Raw genomic sequence first — 16,187 nt, forward strand, 5'->3', positions numbered from 1 at the left:
GATGATGATGATAACAACGATGACGACAACAATGATAACGACAATACTTTTTAATTATTTTTCTTCATTTCATTTATATCACATCTTTCTCTCAAAGGCATCCTATCATAATAAGCAATAACGTTTCACAGAGAGTAGCAACCCAAGGTCTCCCATGGCCTGAAATGAGACTAGCACCATTGATGACCACAACTTGGAAACATCTGCTTGCCTCCCTGTTCTTCCAGCATCATTCTAGTCTTGGAAGTAGGTGGATGGACGAGACTGGAGGGGATGTCAGAAGGGAAAAGGGACATGGAGCAATAGTTTCTGCCACTGATGCACAAGTGAAGAGGGGTGAAAGGGGGGAGTTAGTAGGTATGAAAGCAAAGAGGTGGATCAGCTGCTCCCACTGCTACGATGAGCAGCAATGGTTGAGGAAGTGCATAGAATTGAAGGTGCTGATGGTGGAGGCCCATGAAGACATTTACTGAAGTAGACAGAGCAGCAAGAAGGACGAGCAGCACTACCATCACATGACTGAATAGGGGTTCAATTGTCAGGAGATGAAAGAATGATGATAAGGTGGGTTTAAAAGGGAAAGACATGAGGCAGCCGTGACAAGACTTTCAGCAGGGAGATCATGCTAGTTTAATAGAACATCAACCCTGTTAATGAGTTACAGCCCATTTCAGATGCATGGACTGTGGTTTCAACTTGTGAATTATTTTACACATGTTTGGGTGGGAGGCAATCAGTGGGGTGAGAGGGAATTGAACTGCCAACAAACAAAGAAAAATTGGTATTAAATTAACTGTGGCTGTTACAATCAGTAGTTGCATGGTAGAATAAACATCATACTATAGATCAGTTGATCAACACATTTAAAGTGATGAAAAATTGAACAGAACAAATAAATAAATATTTAATCCATACCTCTGAAGAAAATCATACATTCCTTCCTGAAATCCCTGTTGTTTACTACCAACAAGGTGTATTATGTGTAACAAAATGTCATTATCATTATAATTAATTGATAGAACATTGACAGTGTGCAGGATAAATTACATGGTTCTCCTTTTTCCATTTATTCCCATCATAACCATGAAAGATAGGTTTGACTGGGAGGTGGTGATCAGGCAAATGTCTGAGATTGGATCTCCTTGTCCCAGGGCTATCATTTTAATTACTACACCATGTCTAATGGAATGTTATCCATAGCTGAAGGTATATAGTTAAGAAAGTGAATTTAGGGAGAATGCTAGGGTCATCATGAATTGGGGGACTGGAATTTCCATCCATCTCTTGTGATTTTCCTTTATCATGCTGCTGCTGTTGCTGCTGTTAATTGTTGTCAAATCACTTCCTGTTTATGGTGACCTCGTGTAGGCTTCAGATAGGGCATGTGTGGGTTGTTCAGAACCATAAATGTTACACTGCAGTTAAATCCAGAGAATCATTTTGTAACTGCTGAACATCATGGCAGCCAAAGTTTTTAAACAAAAATATGTTTTTGCATAAATTATTTTTTCATACAAATGTCTTGAGAAAATATCATGGCATGAAAGTAGTAGAAGAAAAAGGCACACATGCTTTTATAAATCCACTCAGCAGGAGGAACCCTTCTGAAAGGCTATATCTTTGTGGATGAGAACAAAAGTTGATATATTGACATTGCTGCTACAGTCTATGTCTTCCCATGCTGTTTTTAACCTCAAAGGAGTTACCTTCTTGGTGTGTAATTCAAATAATTCCAGTTGCCAGTGACTTCATGGCAGAGTTATTAATTTTAATGAAGGTTCTTTTGAAGTAAACCAATTGAAAATTCTTTCCACGAGCCAAATGGGGGCTCTTCTACACTATACTAAAATCTAGGAGAAAGTAGGTTAAAATAAAATACTTCCTCCTGGAGTTGAATCCCCACCTCTCTCATAACCCCAGGCTTTCCTTTGGTGGGTGACTAGATGCGATGCCAGATCAAAGGTTGATCCAGGATGGTATCCAGGTATCCCCCAGTCCCCAATTCCTCTCTCAAAACTTACACCAGGGGCTTGCTGGGAGCTCAGGCCCATCTGGAGAGTAACATTTAATTAATGTGAAGTAAACTGGGAAACCCTGGTTTCCTGGCAGTTGATGTCCAAAACACCAGGAGGACCAAAGGTTGGGAACCAAACCAAGAATGCACAATAATAATTATGTTACTTCATGGAGTGTGGTCTGAATTTACTCAGTTTGCATCATTACTTTCTTAGTCACATAAAAGTCTATTACCTCCTTTGGAAGTTTGTGTTTTATTCACTATTGCAGCACATAGAGAAAATTAAACTCTTTCCATCATGCACGATCCTCCTAAGGAACCCCTTCCCACATTTCTGTCCTTTGCTATTCCTGTCTGGTTGAAGGCTGGTTGATTCTCTCATCCCTAGCTATTAATAGTTAAAACTAATCAATCACCCCCAATGACACAGTGTTTCCCTCACCTACCTTGATGCAATAGGTTTCTTTCACTTCTTTGCTGACAAAGTGGCACCTGGAATTTTCAACCTCTCCCATTCTCCCCCTTCTCTACTTTCCTTTTATATTTTATTTTTATATATGAGTAGAATGGCACAATTGCACTAAAATAGCAGGACCTTGGAATGGTGAATCAACACAGCAGGACTATGAAGAGAGGTGTGATATTGAAAGTGTTCAACATGATATGTATCCACCAAGCATAATGGAACCAAAGGTTCATTTCATAAAACCCAAGATAATTTTTCCAAGCTCTGAACATACATCTATGAAATGACAGGAAAAAAATTCTAAAGATTTATAATAGTGAAGGGGGATATGAAGGTTTTCACTCCGCATTTTTAATCAGCAAGCAGCTCAACAGGCAATATTGATTCATTGTAGGGGTTTATTTTCCTCTATTTAAGGGAAAACAATCCCACCTTTGAGTCACCACAGGGAAGGAAATCTAAAAATTCCCTTTTCATGAACGTTTATGTTTGGCTGCATTTATCTTGTCAGGTAAAATAATTCACTGATCACTAATCACCTGTGGTTGTTTGCACACAGCTGTTTTCCAGTGTGAGGCAAAACCACACTGAGGTTTATAGGTGCCACAGGAAGCAATCAATAACAAGGCCTCATGAAGTTCTTACCAATAAGACACTGAAACACTTTTTCTTTGGGGAGTGGAATGAAAATGGTTGTGAAAATAAACACTCCTTTTGTCTGTGAAGGGAAAGTCTCTTTATCCTCATACGAACATCCCATTCTGCCTGGGAAACAGCAGGCAGAAGGTCTGTTCTTCCTTTCTTCCTTTTAACTCACAGTTACATTAAGGCTGAAAAGATTACTTTTCCATCTCTTTTCACAAAATTGGTTTCTCTGTCTGTCTCTGTTTCTATCATTTTGTCTCTCTTTTCATGAACATCTATAGACCATTGTTCATGAACATTGATCTCCAGGCAGTTTGCAGACTAATCTCTCCAACATTGCACAAATGAAAGCCAATATGTGAGTGCCCAACCAATGTCAGACTGTGTGCAAGATGGGAAAAGTTACTAATGAAGAACATACATACTAAAGGAGGTTGCAGCATTTCGCAAATGCCTGAGACTTTTGGAAAAGGCAAAATGATGCCCCCTTCTGTTCTTTTACATCTTGGACTTTGTTTTCAGAAATAAAAGAAAGCTAAGGAGAAAGGGAAAAAGTGGGTGGATAAAGAAACAGAGACATTTTAAGGCAGCTGAAAAATCTGGGGTGGCAGAGAAATAATCAGGACTAACCCTTCTAAAGTGAGGTTATAACATTAGCACAAAGGAAATCAACACACCACATTCAAGGATGAAACATTTCACGCTCAATGTTTAAAACACAACTAAATATGTTTTAATGAATCAGACAGACTTGGAGAAACAATCAAGACTACAGTTCTCTACAAGTCTGTTTAGAGATCCAAAGGACACTCAGACAAATAGGAACAGGAAGTATCTGAACCATTCTGTTCCCAAACAATTATTTCAATTTTATAGAAATAGTGAACAAAGATATCTATGCCACCTAACAGCACAATGGTTGACAACATTTTTGGATATGTTTCTGTGTTTAAAAGAACAAGTAGTCTGATTATATTTTTGGATTGTATTTTAGTTGTCATTGACATATAGGTTTACGGCTGTAGAGAAAGATATAGTATGACAATATTAATAGTAGTTATGATAATGACAGGCGGTGGAAAACACATAAGTACTCATAATTTTACCCAGTAGAGAGAGTGCCCTTTTTCTCTCTAAAAATGTAGGCTTCTTTTTTTTAATGATCTTTATTGAGTATTCCACAAAGCATACATAGATATACATACATTGTAGGAAAAAAGAAAAAGAAAACCAAAAAGAAAAAAAAAACAGAGAAACAATAACAATATCGGGGGATCTCCCTCTTCACCCCAGATTTCCTATTAATTCTACTTCTTACTTATGAAGTTCTCTACCTACAATCACCTCTTGTGAGGTGATAATTATACTCTGGGCTTTAATATACTATAATGTATCACTGGGTAGAATGGGAGAGACTGGAAAATAAGGAGAGAAAGCGAGAAAAAAAGGAGAGGGCGGGGGACAAGGGAGAAAAAAAAAAGACAAGAAGAGGAAAGCAGGGAATTGGGAAGGGGATTTAAAAAGACCTCTGGTCCATTCCGCAGGAGATTAATATTTCCTTAGTTCCTTCCTATTGTATGATTAGCTCACTCTTTATCACTCTCCTGTTCATCTCCTTTACCATTTTTATCATTCTCGAAGAAGACTATTCGAAGCTAGTCTGCCATTTGTCCTGGAGATAGCTTATAAGTGGAGACCAGTTCGTCTTATATCTTTTATTCTGCTCTCGCAGCAGGAAAGTCAGAGAGTCCATATCCATATACTCTCTAAGTTTTATGATCCATGTAGGCTTCTTGAAGCCAGAGTATCCATGCTTGGCTGAAATCCTGCCATGTGGATATCCAACTACAACTCAAGTGTAGCCTCTCAAAGCAACTTTTCATTGATACAGCTTCCCAACATGGCTATGTCTATGTCATTAAACAATGGGAAGATGAGTTCCATATCTTGTTGCTATGTCCTATCACAACTGAATCATTTCTCAAGCCTCACTTTCCTGTTTGTGTATGCTTTGCCCTTCTTCTTTGTTTGCTCCACCTCTTGCTCTTCCTTTATTTTATGACCCTCTTCTAGACATGTTTAAACCAATTTTTTAAAACCTTCTTTGGCATGGGTTTAAATCCACACACACATCCTCCAAAACCTCCTTTCTGTAATAGATTAACATGGCTATTTCCTCACAAAATTTTGAAAATTGATCCTCTGTGTAAGCAAATAATAACTCCTTGAAAAGCAAATATCAGTCCAATGTGTCAAGATTTGTGTTTTTTTCTATTTAGTTTCAACCTCCTACATCATTCCATTCACTTGTTTTTTTCTATAAATCTTTCCTGCATTTCCTACTCTCCAATCCTCACTGCTGTTTTATCTTCTTATTATGAGTTACATTTTAGTAGGGAATGGAGCAGGTTCCAAATAATACAATGTCATTACCTACAAATTAGGTGACCATGATATGCAACATGTACCTAAAATAACTGCATGTGTGGATGTAGTCCTTCCAAAAGATTTTTTTATCATATTGTCAATATTTGAAATCACTTTCAATTAATCTGAAAATCACTGCTGTATAATCTCTACATATACCTTTCTGTCTGATAGCATCCACTTTATTTTCTCCTTGAAGCCTGTGAAAGAAAAAGCAGACTTTGCTTTGTGTACCTGTTGAGATCACAGTAAGAAATGAATGATATTGTCATGAATATTTCCAATAAAGATGAATAATACTTTTGCAGAAACAACAAAGTAAGTGACACCTTTATTGATTACAATTTATTTATTTTATTAAAATATTTATGTCTCATACGCTTTATCGAAAGATCTTATGGCAGAGTGCAAATAAAATGGATGATATTTATTTGTAATCCACTGCCAAAAAGTGGAAAAAATATAATTCAAAGTAGCTCCCAATTTAAAAGAAAATATATAATCAAAAACATATATAAAGTGAACATTAAAAGAAAGTCAAACTATTTACAATATTATAACAGATACCATATATACTTGTATATAAGCTGAGTTTTTCAACCATTTTTAGGGCTGAAAAAGCAACCCTTGGCTTATACTCAAATGAGGTTCTTGGTTGGCTTATATTTGGGTCGGCTTATACTCGAGTATATAGGAAATCAGAATTGGACAGTCTTATCTTAAATTACAGTTTTATGTAAATATTAAAAAACATTTAACCCACTGATGCCTCAATTAATGTAATTTTATTGGCTTCTACTATCTTTTAAAAAAAATTACCAGTAGCTACACTATTTCCCATCTTGGCTTATACTCAAGCCAATATGTTTTCCCTGTTTTTTGTGGTAAAATTTGGTGCCTCGACTTATATTCTGGTCATCTTATACTCGAGAATATACAGTAATATAAAGTAATATGTATAGCATTAAAACAGCTTAAATTAAAATAAAATGAAGTTAAAAGTTAAAAAAAATGTTAAAATAATTTCTTTTAAAAGAATATATCACTGCTTAGCTTGTGCTTTAAACCATGTCCTTTAAAAACCTGTTTGAACAAAAAGATTATAGGCTGCTGCCTGAAGGACAACAAGAGGTGGCCATGCTACCATATAATGCAACTGTAGTCATTGTAAATTCAGATTATGCAGTTCAATGCAGTTAAACCGCATTATATGAGTTTCAGTGAAAATGGATTCTTTGTGAAGGGAGTTCCAGAGAGATAGCCCTCTTTCATGTCTTCCCAACTAGGTAAATAAAAAACCTCATTCAAACCTTCTCTTCCTAGAAATCTAGCATTACTTACTTGTTTGTGGAACTATTCAAGCCACAAAATATAGCACATGGGTGTCACGCTCACTTCAAGCGACCAGCATGAACGCAGATCAAAGACAGCTGCTATCAAAACCAATCTTTATTGAAGAACACACGACTTGGGAAAAGTCGAGAATGACATAATGTTTACATACAATCAATTTTATCACCTTTGCTACAACGTCACATCACACGTAAATATCATCACCAAACCCCACCCCCTGTATCACATTTCTACTATTTTCACACAAACTACTCATTATAATTGTTTTGATTCTCACTCCACAAGTTCCCATGCTCTGCTGCCAGGTGTTTTCATGAGCCATCGAGGAGTGCTCGTTGTTATGGCTCCAATTCCAGAGCTTGCAGATTCAGCTCTGGGAATTGGCCCCATGACACATGGGTAAGGCACAGAAGAGAGATGGAGAAAACAAGCTCGTTTGTTTGGTTATTTGGGGAACTATAGGCACAATCCTTAGCTAACATAATCATGAATAGGTATCTCTCTCTCTCTCTCTCTCTCTCTCTCTCTCTCTCTTTCTCTTTCTCTTTCTCTTTTTCTCTCCCCCTTCACCCCCCAATAACACACCATCTCTGGTTTTCTAGTTATGTTTATCAAATTAAACAAGTAGTATAACTTAACACCTTGGATTGAATTTATTATCTCATCTATTCAACATTTTTCATTCTTGATGGGAAACTGAAGATGTCTGTTATAATGCAGGAGTATTTTTTTTAATAAAAAAGTGAAATTAATAGCTGAATGAACATACTTTATTGCTAAAATTGGAGTCTAACCCATCCATGGGCGAATATTGACCCTCCAGGTGTTTAGGACTTCAAGAAAGACTTCAAGAAACTGGCTGGGATTTCTGGGAGTTGAAGTCTAAAACACCTGGAGGGCCGAAGTTTGCCCATATCTGTCTCTAATCCTAAGTGTTAAACTGAACGAGAGAGTCAGAATTCTTCAGTTAGTGCAGATTCAAGGAGACTTTTGGGAATGTCAGTTAATATTTGCACACTGGATAGTTCAGCATGCCGCTCCAATTATCGGAGGCTCGATCACTGTGTGTAATCATAATTTGTTCACCAAAATACGCAAGCCTGTCAGAGCAATGCCTGAAATTAAGCTTCTTCTGCATGCATACAGCTTATGAAAAATTGAATGGCAGGCCATTTTCACCAAACATGACAAACACAAAAGAAATTACGAATTAATTTTCAACCCTTCTAGCAGAGCCTTATCAAACTGAGGGGAGTCTTTGTCTTATTGAAGACTGGCTTCCTGGCTGATATGCTTAATTAGTATCAAGCATCTCTAAATAGCTGTTGACTGACAGTTAAAATCAGTCTGTGCCCTCTCTTCTTAACCTGCTTCAAGTTGGAGTTTAAGAATAGAACAATTGGCTTACATGGGGAGATAAAAAAAAAGATTCTACCCATGTGGCTGATGAATTAAATGGATGTCAATTGATGTCTGCCATGAATTGTCACTATGCACAGAGCAATTAAATAATGCATAATTTAAGCTATGGACTAAAATGGACTACTGACAGTAGATGTGGACTGCTGATAGTGGTAATGTGAATCATGGATTCATAGTTGGAAGAGACCACAAGAAATATGTGGGAATACACAAGCAAATCTTTCCTGACAGAGCCATTCAACTTCTATTTAAAAACAACCAAAAAAGGAGACTTCACCAAACCCTTAGGCAAAATATCCCACTGTTCAAGTAGCTCTTATTGTCAGGAAGTGGTTGTACGTCATGGGATGGCAGCTGGTGGGCTCCATCACAAAATTGAAGAGGAACCAGCATATGCCACCAATTTTTACCCCTGATGAGGTCATAAGTGTAGTGTCTACTCCTGTTGAAATTCATTTTGTTAGTTTTGACCAAGCTCTCTAATCTGTCATTTTGAATTCTGATCATGTTCTTTGGGACATTAGCAATCTCTCCCATATTTGATAAGCATGCCCTTTAATCATCCAAGTCATTAATAAAGATGTTGAATAGCACTAGGCCCAAGACAGAATCCGGCAGCACCCTACAAGTCACATCTCTCCAGAACGAAGAGAAGCTGCTGGTGAACACTCTTTGGGTTCAGTTGGCCAAACAATTGCAAATTCACCTAACAGTAGAATTGTCTATTCCATATTTTATTAGCTTATGTGCAAGAATATATGGTAGTTGGCTTAGCTTTAAAAAGAGGTCAGACAAAATCACAGGGGACATGTCAAACAACATTATGAATGAGATCAACTTTTCATTCTGATCATATTATCTTCTCCTATCCAATTTGTAGGATAACATGATCATGTTATATTAAATAACATTGAAAGATGTTTATTTTATGTTAATTTTAAACATTACAAGTTATTTGACCATTTCTTCCCATTCCTGCTTATATCTCTTCTTCATCACCTGCTCAGACCAATAAACTATATTTGACCAGATCAAGCATGAAAAGTGGTTACACACATTCTGTTTCTCTCTGATTCACACAAAGAGAAATTTCAAAGGAAAGTAGAAAATGAAATTACCTGTGTAGTCTTTAAAAGTACATACAATAGAATTAGTGGTGGCAGCACCATTAATAATCTGTTATATTGCTCCATCAATTACTTGGCTCAGCGTGCCATTTACAAAAGGACTCTAATAAATTCTGTTTCCAGCTGTTGAGAGATGTTACCCATCCATTTGCAGAAAGGTTTTAATTTACAAGGATGTGAAATGATATTTAACAAAGTAGTTATTAAACAGGAAACAACGGAAAGTTATAAATTGCTTCCTAATTTTGTTTAGCGATATTAAAAAGTACTAAAAAGCAACTTTACCCAAAGTGTATTTTAGCTTTTGCAGACTTTAATTCTCCCAACAATCAGAGAGAGTCATTATAACACATGAGCACCCACACTTCTTCTCCTCAATTTCTTTTCAAGGTGTAGCATAAACTACAGAGTGTAAATGTTCACTTTTAATGCATCAACATATAGTAATGTGCTGGACATTTCCCCTCCTCCAGAAAACTTGAAAATGAAATATTTTTAAATTCCACAGTGTCTAGTTAGGAGCAAGAATTTATTTTAAAAGTTTCAAACATTTCCCTTGGTGAAAAGATGAATATTCTCAAGTGATTTTGAGCTTTCCTGCATGAGTAGAGATTATATGTATAGTACAATAGCCATCATTGATTTTAGTCTTTAAGGAAGGAACAAATAAAATTTGTAATTTCTTTCCCACTGTAGGCAAGAGTTGGAAAAATATGCAGTTTTCAAAGCTTATTCACAATACTGACCTTATTATCTGCAAAATTTGTACATGATTCATTTATACTGAAAACAGTATTTTCTACATTCTTGTGCAAAACAAATCTGTTTTCTGTCCAAAACAACTATATGAACATTTTTCATGGAGTAGGCATTTTCATTTCTATTTGCATCAGATCTTTTGTAAAGTGGGTGTACCTTGACATCTCAAGACAAAGCCACATAAAAATACTTTTGTTTAAAACAGGAATAACTTCCTCTCCAGTTTCTGTGAACTCAGACAGAACAAAGGAGTCAATCTGAGGAATTCAGATGATGTCATAGTTCCTGTTCACCAAAAAGTATGGAATTATGACTCTCAGCCCTGACTTCACTAACCCACATGTCCTTGGCGTGTGGTGGTTTGAGAACAACAGCAAAAACAATGGCTGGAGGGTATGAAGGTAAAGTACTGAAGGTTCTTAAGCAAAGCTTCTTTTCTGTGGATTCTTTAAAAATTGATCACCATTCATTTTATGCTGATCCTTTACTCCATAAGAAAGAAAATCCAGTATTTCTTAGAGAATACCATATTGAGAGCCATTTGTTTTGAGATAGCAAATAGAGAGGCACTTACACAAAAAGTCAGAATTCTGTATAAGTTAAGCATATTTCTGTGACGCCCCTGGCTGCGAGGGCACTCGAAACCAATACACCAAGGCCAATAAACAGTCTAATATCTTTATTAAGGAATTAAGAAATTAAAACAAAAACAAGTAGAAAGTATAGTCCTTCAATAGACCTTTCAGGAAAGGTCAAATATAGTCCAGTAGTATATTGTTCAATATATAATATTAGAGTTCAAAGTTTGTAATCCAAAACCGAAACGCACTCAAACTTCCAAGCAGTTTGAGTGGGGATAAACGTCCAAATCTTTCACTAGAGTTCAATACAAGTCCAAAGGCAAGGAATTGAAGACAAGGCTGGATACACAACACGACAAGACAAGACTGGATTCACGGCAAGACAAGTCAAGGAACACGGCTTGGCAAGGCACGACAAGACTAGAAGGCAGTGGACTTAAACGCAGTCCACACTTGGCTGGAAGCGAAGTTAATCCTCCAAACTGACACGTTGACTCCGCGCTGGCTAGCCAGCGCACAGAACTTTTAAGGAACTTCAAATCTCTGCACTGAGCAGGTGTCCAAATGCTCTTTTCCCAAGGGAAAAGAGCTAACACAACATCTTCACCAGATGTGATCCTCCCCGAGAGTTCTCAAGGGAAAAATAGGTTAATCAGCAGATTCCCTTGCTGCTAATCGCGCGCTTCATCTTTGTCCCGCTTTCTCCTATCTGTTCGTTTGTACAAACATTTTCCTATCAAAGGGAGGAGAGCTGGGAAGAGAAGGCTCCGTTCCAAGGTCCTTTTTAATGAGCACTGAACTGGAATTGTCAATAGGGTCCATCTGGAATGGGGCAGAGTCTTGCTGAATTGGCACTAAACCTGTTTCCTCATCGCTGTTGTCCACAATGGAGTCAGGTTCACAGCCCATGGGTCCATGGGACATCACAATTTAACTAGGTAAATTCTTCCTCTAGTTTGACTGCCTGAAACTTGATGGAAACATCCTTCTACTGTGCTGCATTTGATAAAATAATGGACTTCCATCTATCCATGTAGGGGATGCCCTGTGAATTCTACTGACGCTCCCTAAAGTGCCAATCCCATGAATTATAGGAGGGAACCATGGCAGTTAAAGTGAAATAATACCTCTATAATTGTATAGTCTGAATGGGCGCCTGGGAATCCAGGTTCAGAACTAAATCCATCAAAGGTCTTTCCTGTGGGTGCCCCTTCCCTTTATACATGTTTGTTCTTCAGAACAAATAATTGAAATTTTAGACCTAATCTAGTGAACTTGATTGAGGTTACAAAAAGGTGGGCTTTCTGATGTGATGGATGGTCCTTACCATTTTAGATTGGAATTTAATATTTTTTTTAAAAAATATTTTTCTTCACCACAATCTAGATGTAGCAAACTAATGAAGAACAAGTGGGCTGGATTAGAAGTTCTCACTTTAATTTAATAATTTTGGGTTTTCTTCTTTCAAAATAGCCTTCCCTCTTATCCTCTACAATGGTACAATCCAGTTTTTCCCACCCAAATTCTCCTATTTGATTTTGCTTCATATTGTCTTAAGGAGGAATAGCTGTTACTTTGGTCTCTTTACTGCAAAGTATAGAGAGGATGTGTATATGTGATGGTAAACATTTTAGTGCTTCTCCTGACAAATCTATAGCATGACTGCTGTTGTATATAAATAGAAGCAATCATAATAACCCTTTTTATTCCCTCTATAGAAATCAGTAGTATAAAAGAGAGATGGATGCTAATGCAAATCTATAAATAACTGCTATAAAGATGTTTATTCTTTCAAAGATTCGTAAGTCTTTGCGGCCATTCAAATTGTATTTTTCTGTTTTTAAATAATAACCATCTAGAGGATGGGTCTCAGTATTATTTACTGTGTTGCAATTAAATTGTTGATCATATAAGCCAGCTTGGCAGGAGCAGTGCATTAATTTATCAAATGGCAGAAAAAAGAGCGAGAGCAGTCTTGGCAAATTTAGGTCTAGTGGAACAGTAACGACTATCACTGCAGAGAAAGGTTTCTTTTCTCCTCTTTTCTAGGAAAGAGAGATGTTTGTCCAATACATGTTGTTCTTGCAGGCACAAAGCATCCTACCTCAGTTCATTCATTAACATGATGAGAATTAGCTGTGCGGTGTACTCAGACACTCATCTGCCTTGTACATTGTGAAATAGTACTTGTCTCTGACTATAATCAGACATATATGAAGGCAGGATTATGAAGTGAACTGCCCAAGGTTAACAGTCTCTTTGTTTACATGTTCTAGGGCTAAATAGGGTATTGAAATCAGCAAAAAGGGGTGAATGTAGTGCGTGGCTGAGGCCAAAAAGAGGAGGACAAAAGGTGGTGAAAGTGGTTTTGAAGCACAGGTTTTCAACAAACAGACAGACAAATTGTTTAACTCTGCCCTGTAAATGATAGATGGATAGATACAGATAGAAAGACCATAAAACATTGTTATTTTTATATATTTTATGCTTCTTATGCTTGCTACAAAGTTAGATGTACTTCTTGAGCATTCCTTATCTGGAATTCCGAAATCCTGAAATACTCAAAAATCCAAAAATGCCAGTGTAAGTGGCCTAGACGGTGATAGCTTTGCTCTCTGATAGCTCACAGACTTTATTGTATATAAAATAAATATATTAAAATGGTATTCAATTACCTTCAAGCTGGGTATATTAGGTAAATATGATACATAAATGAATTTCATGTTAAGAATTGTGTCCCATCTCCAAGACTATTTCACACACACACACACACATGCACGCTTGCAAGCACACACAAATATACAGGTATTCCGAAATCCCCCTCAAAAACCCCCCAAAACATTTCTATTCCCAAGTATTTCGGAAAAGGGATAATCAACCTATACCATGAATAGAGTGAACTTTTTAAAATGCTTAGCTCGATGCGTCTTTTGGCAGGATGACACATTGATGCACATTAGTTACATTTCTAATATAGCCCCAAGTCAGATTGACTGCACAGTAAAACACTTCTGTTTACATTCCATATCATAAGCTGCCAATCAAATCTGCTACAAAGAACAAGTGAGAGGGATCACGTATAGAGGGAACGTATTTGAATGACAGATCAGACTGTAAGCTACACACAGATTTTGATGCTGCAACCCTGCAGAACCGTGTCATGCACTGGAGAGGGTAATTGCCTTTCAGGAAGAGAGAACAAAGGTGTAGATCTTCACAGGATGAAACTTTTTCTAGCGGTCTGCCCAAAATGTGTGGCTAAGGGGCAAGATAAAATCAGAGGTCAGAGCATCAGATGCAGGGAGCACTGCTATCCAAAGGTCTGGTGGGAATGGCAAATCAAGTAAAGGCTAACAAGGCCAAAGAGCAAACCAAGAGAAAGCAGAGAGGAAAGTTTATTAACCACTTTGTTCAACCCACATAGTCATAGCTTACAAATCCAGAAGAGAGTCTGTTTCACATTCATATGGGGAACCTGAATGCATAAATCCACCTTATGGCTGTGGCAGAGATTTGTATTTTTATCCTCCTTCTAGAATGCCAAACAAACAAATGAAAATCCATGACATATTGTTGCACTGCAATCGTCGCCCATCGGTCAGTGGGGAGTGGAGAAGGGGTTATGTTGCTATCATTTTCTGAGCTTCAGAAGATCTTAGCAGGTCTCAGTATGGCCAAGGCAGGAGGCTGTCACAACACAATAGTCAGTCTTGGGAGTGGTGACATTGTAGCTAAAGCAGACTGTTTTTATTTACTTTTTAAAATACCTATATTCCACATGCCACTGACAATTGTCTTTCAGCCTCCACACTTTGTTATATACCTTAACACACACAAGAAACCACAGGAAATAGCATCGGACAGCTCTTCAGCTACGTGGTAGTTTTTCCTTAGTGTTGAAGTCATGCTATGCAATAACCCTTATGTCAAAGTGCCACCTTATCTGCCATTCAGTTGCAACCATTGCATCTTTGTAATTTAGGGAAAGAATGACTTATAAGTGACTAACTTTTTGTAATCAATGACATCCAATCTCTGCTTTTGAAATTGCTCTCCTAAATGAAACATTGAATGGTAAAGGAAATGCAGCATAGGAGGGTGAAAGGATAGATGCCCCGTATCTGCCAATTTCCAACTTCAAGGAAAATGTGGTTTTAACAGCTAACATCTGCAATAGCATAAACTCTGTTCTGTCATCATGTTTTATGCCTGCCTCACTCTGCTGCATGCACAGATCCAGCCAAAATATGATCAAAGGACATGGAAGTATTCCTAGGATTAGAAAAACAGCAGATCCCAGTCACAGGGAGTAGGAACGCAATAGAACAGTGAGGCTTCTCCACTTCTCAGAAGTTTTGGCCTCTAAGCTGGCTGGCTTTGTCGATGGGGAAATGATGCACTGCTTCAAGAAGCCCTGCAGCTCTAATCCTCCCTTGTAAAACTTCACAAATTATGTTCCCACCAGCAAGAACGAATAATGTAACCTACCTCCAACACACACAAGTTACAAGAAATATTTGAAAATGCAGTTTTCAAAAGGTATTCAGAGTTTAAGACTTACTTTGTCCTCCCCTCAAAACAAACAAACAAACAAAAATTCCACAGAGAAAAAATGTTTTCTGTATATATTTGCATGTGGAAATGTTTATGTGTATATGCAGATTTGCAAGTAATTACTGTAATTTAAAGAAAATTGTGTTATATTTCACAACAGTGAGGGAAAACTAGATAGCTTTGAATACACTCAGTCTACTGCTTCTGCCTTCCTCTCTTCTGTTTCTTTTAAAAAGGACTTGTGGTACACCAACACGATAGAATTAGTACAGTTTGACAACACTTTAAATGCCACTGGATCAATCCTATGGAATCTTGGGAGTTGTAGTTTGGTGGGACACCTGCACCACCATTTAACAGAGAAGCTAAAGACTATATAAAACTACAACTCTTATGATTCCATAGCATTGAATCAGGGCAGGTAAATGGGTGTCAAGATGCATTAATTCTACAGTGTAAATGCATCTTTGGCCCTAAATCCAAATCCTAGTTGTAACTAGAATAGACACATTGCCCCAAATGTTGACTTATCAAGTTCCCATTGATTTGGCGAGTTTACTTTAGTTGCAACTAAAATTGTGGCCTTGGAGTAGCCAACTGTTCAAAGAGGAAACACTTTAAAAGAGAGATCCATCCCTTGACATATTTTAAAGTAGAGAAATGTCTATGACATACGACACATTCTACAATGGTAATTAACAAATTCCATATCAGAGAATAATGATTTTTCCCAGGCTTTCATGATCCACAGTACTGAACCTTATCCCTCAGATTGATTTGGGAACATTACATATCTGTACGCAAGGGGAGCAAACAAATAGAAGAAGTATGCAAAA

General features: G+C 37.4%; 2 protein-coding genes across 9 annotated transcripts in view; one reads left to right on the top strand and one right to left on the bottom strand.

The window, feature by feature from the left end:
- The window catches only part of nlgn1 (neuroligin 1), an 816,109-nt gene that overhangs the window by 587,928 nt on the left and 211,994 nt on the right, over positions 1 to 16,187 (top strand). The gene's annotated exons all lie outside the window — the stretch shown is intronic.
- Positions 1 to 16,187, bottom strand: part of LOC134298055 (uncharacterized) — a 324,686-nt gene that overhangs the window by 221,495 nt on the left and 87,004 nt on the right. The window lies entirely within an intron of this gene.

Source organism: Anolis carolinensis, chromosome 3 (genome assembly GCF_035594765.1).
Source record: "Anolis carolinensis isolate JA03-04 chromosome 3, rAnoCar3.1.pri, whole genome shotgun sequence".
Classification (NCBI taxonomy): Eukaryota; Metazoa; Chordata; class Lepidosauria; order Squamata; family Dactyloidae; genus Anolis; species Anolis carolinensis.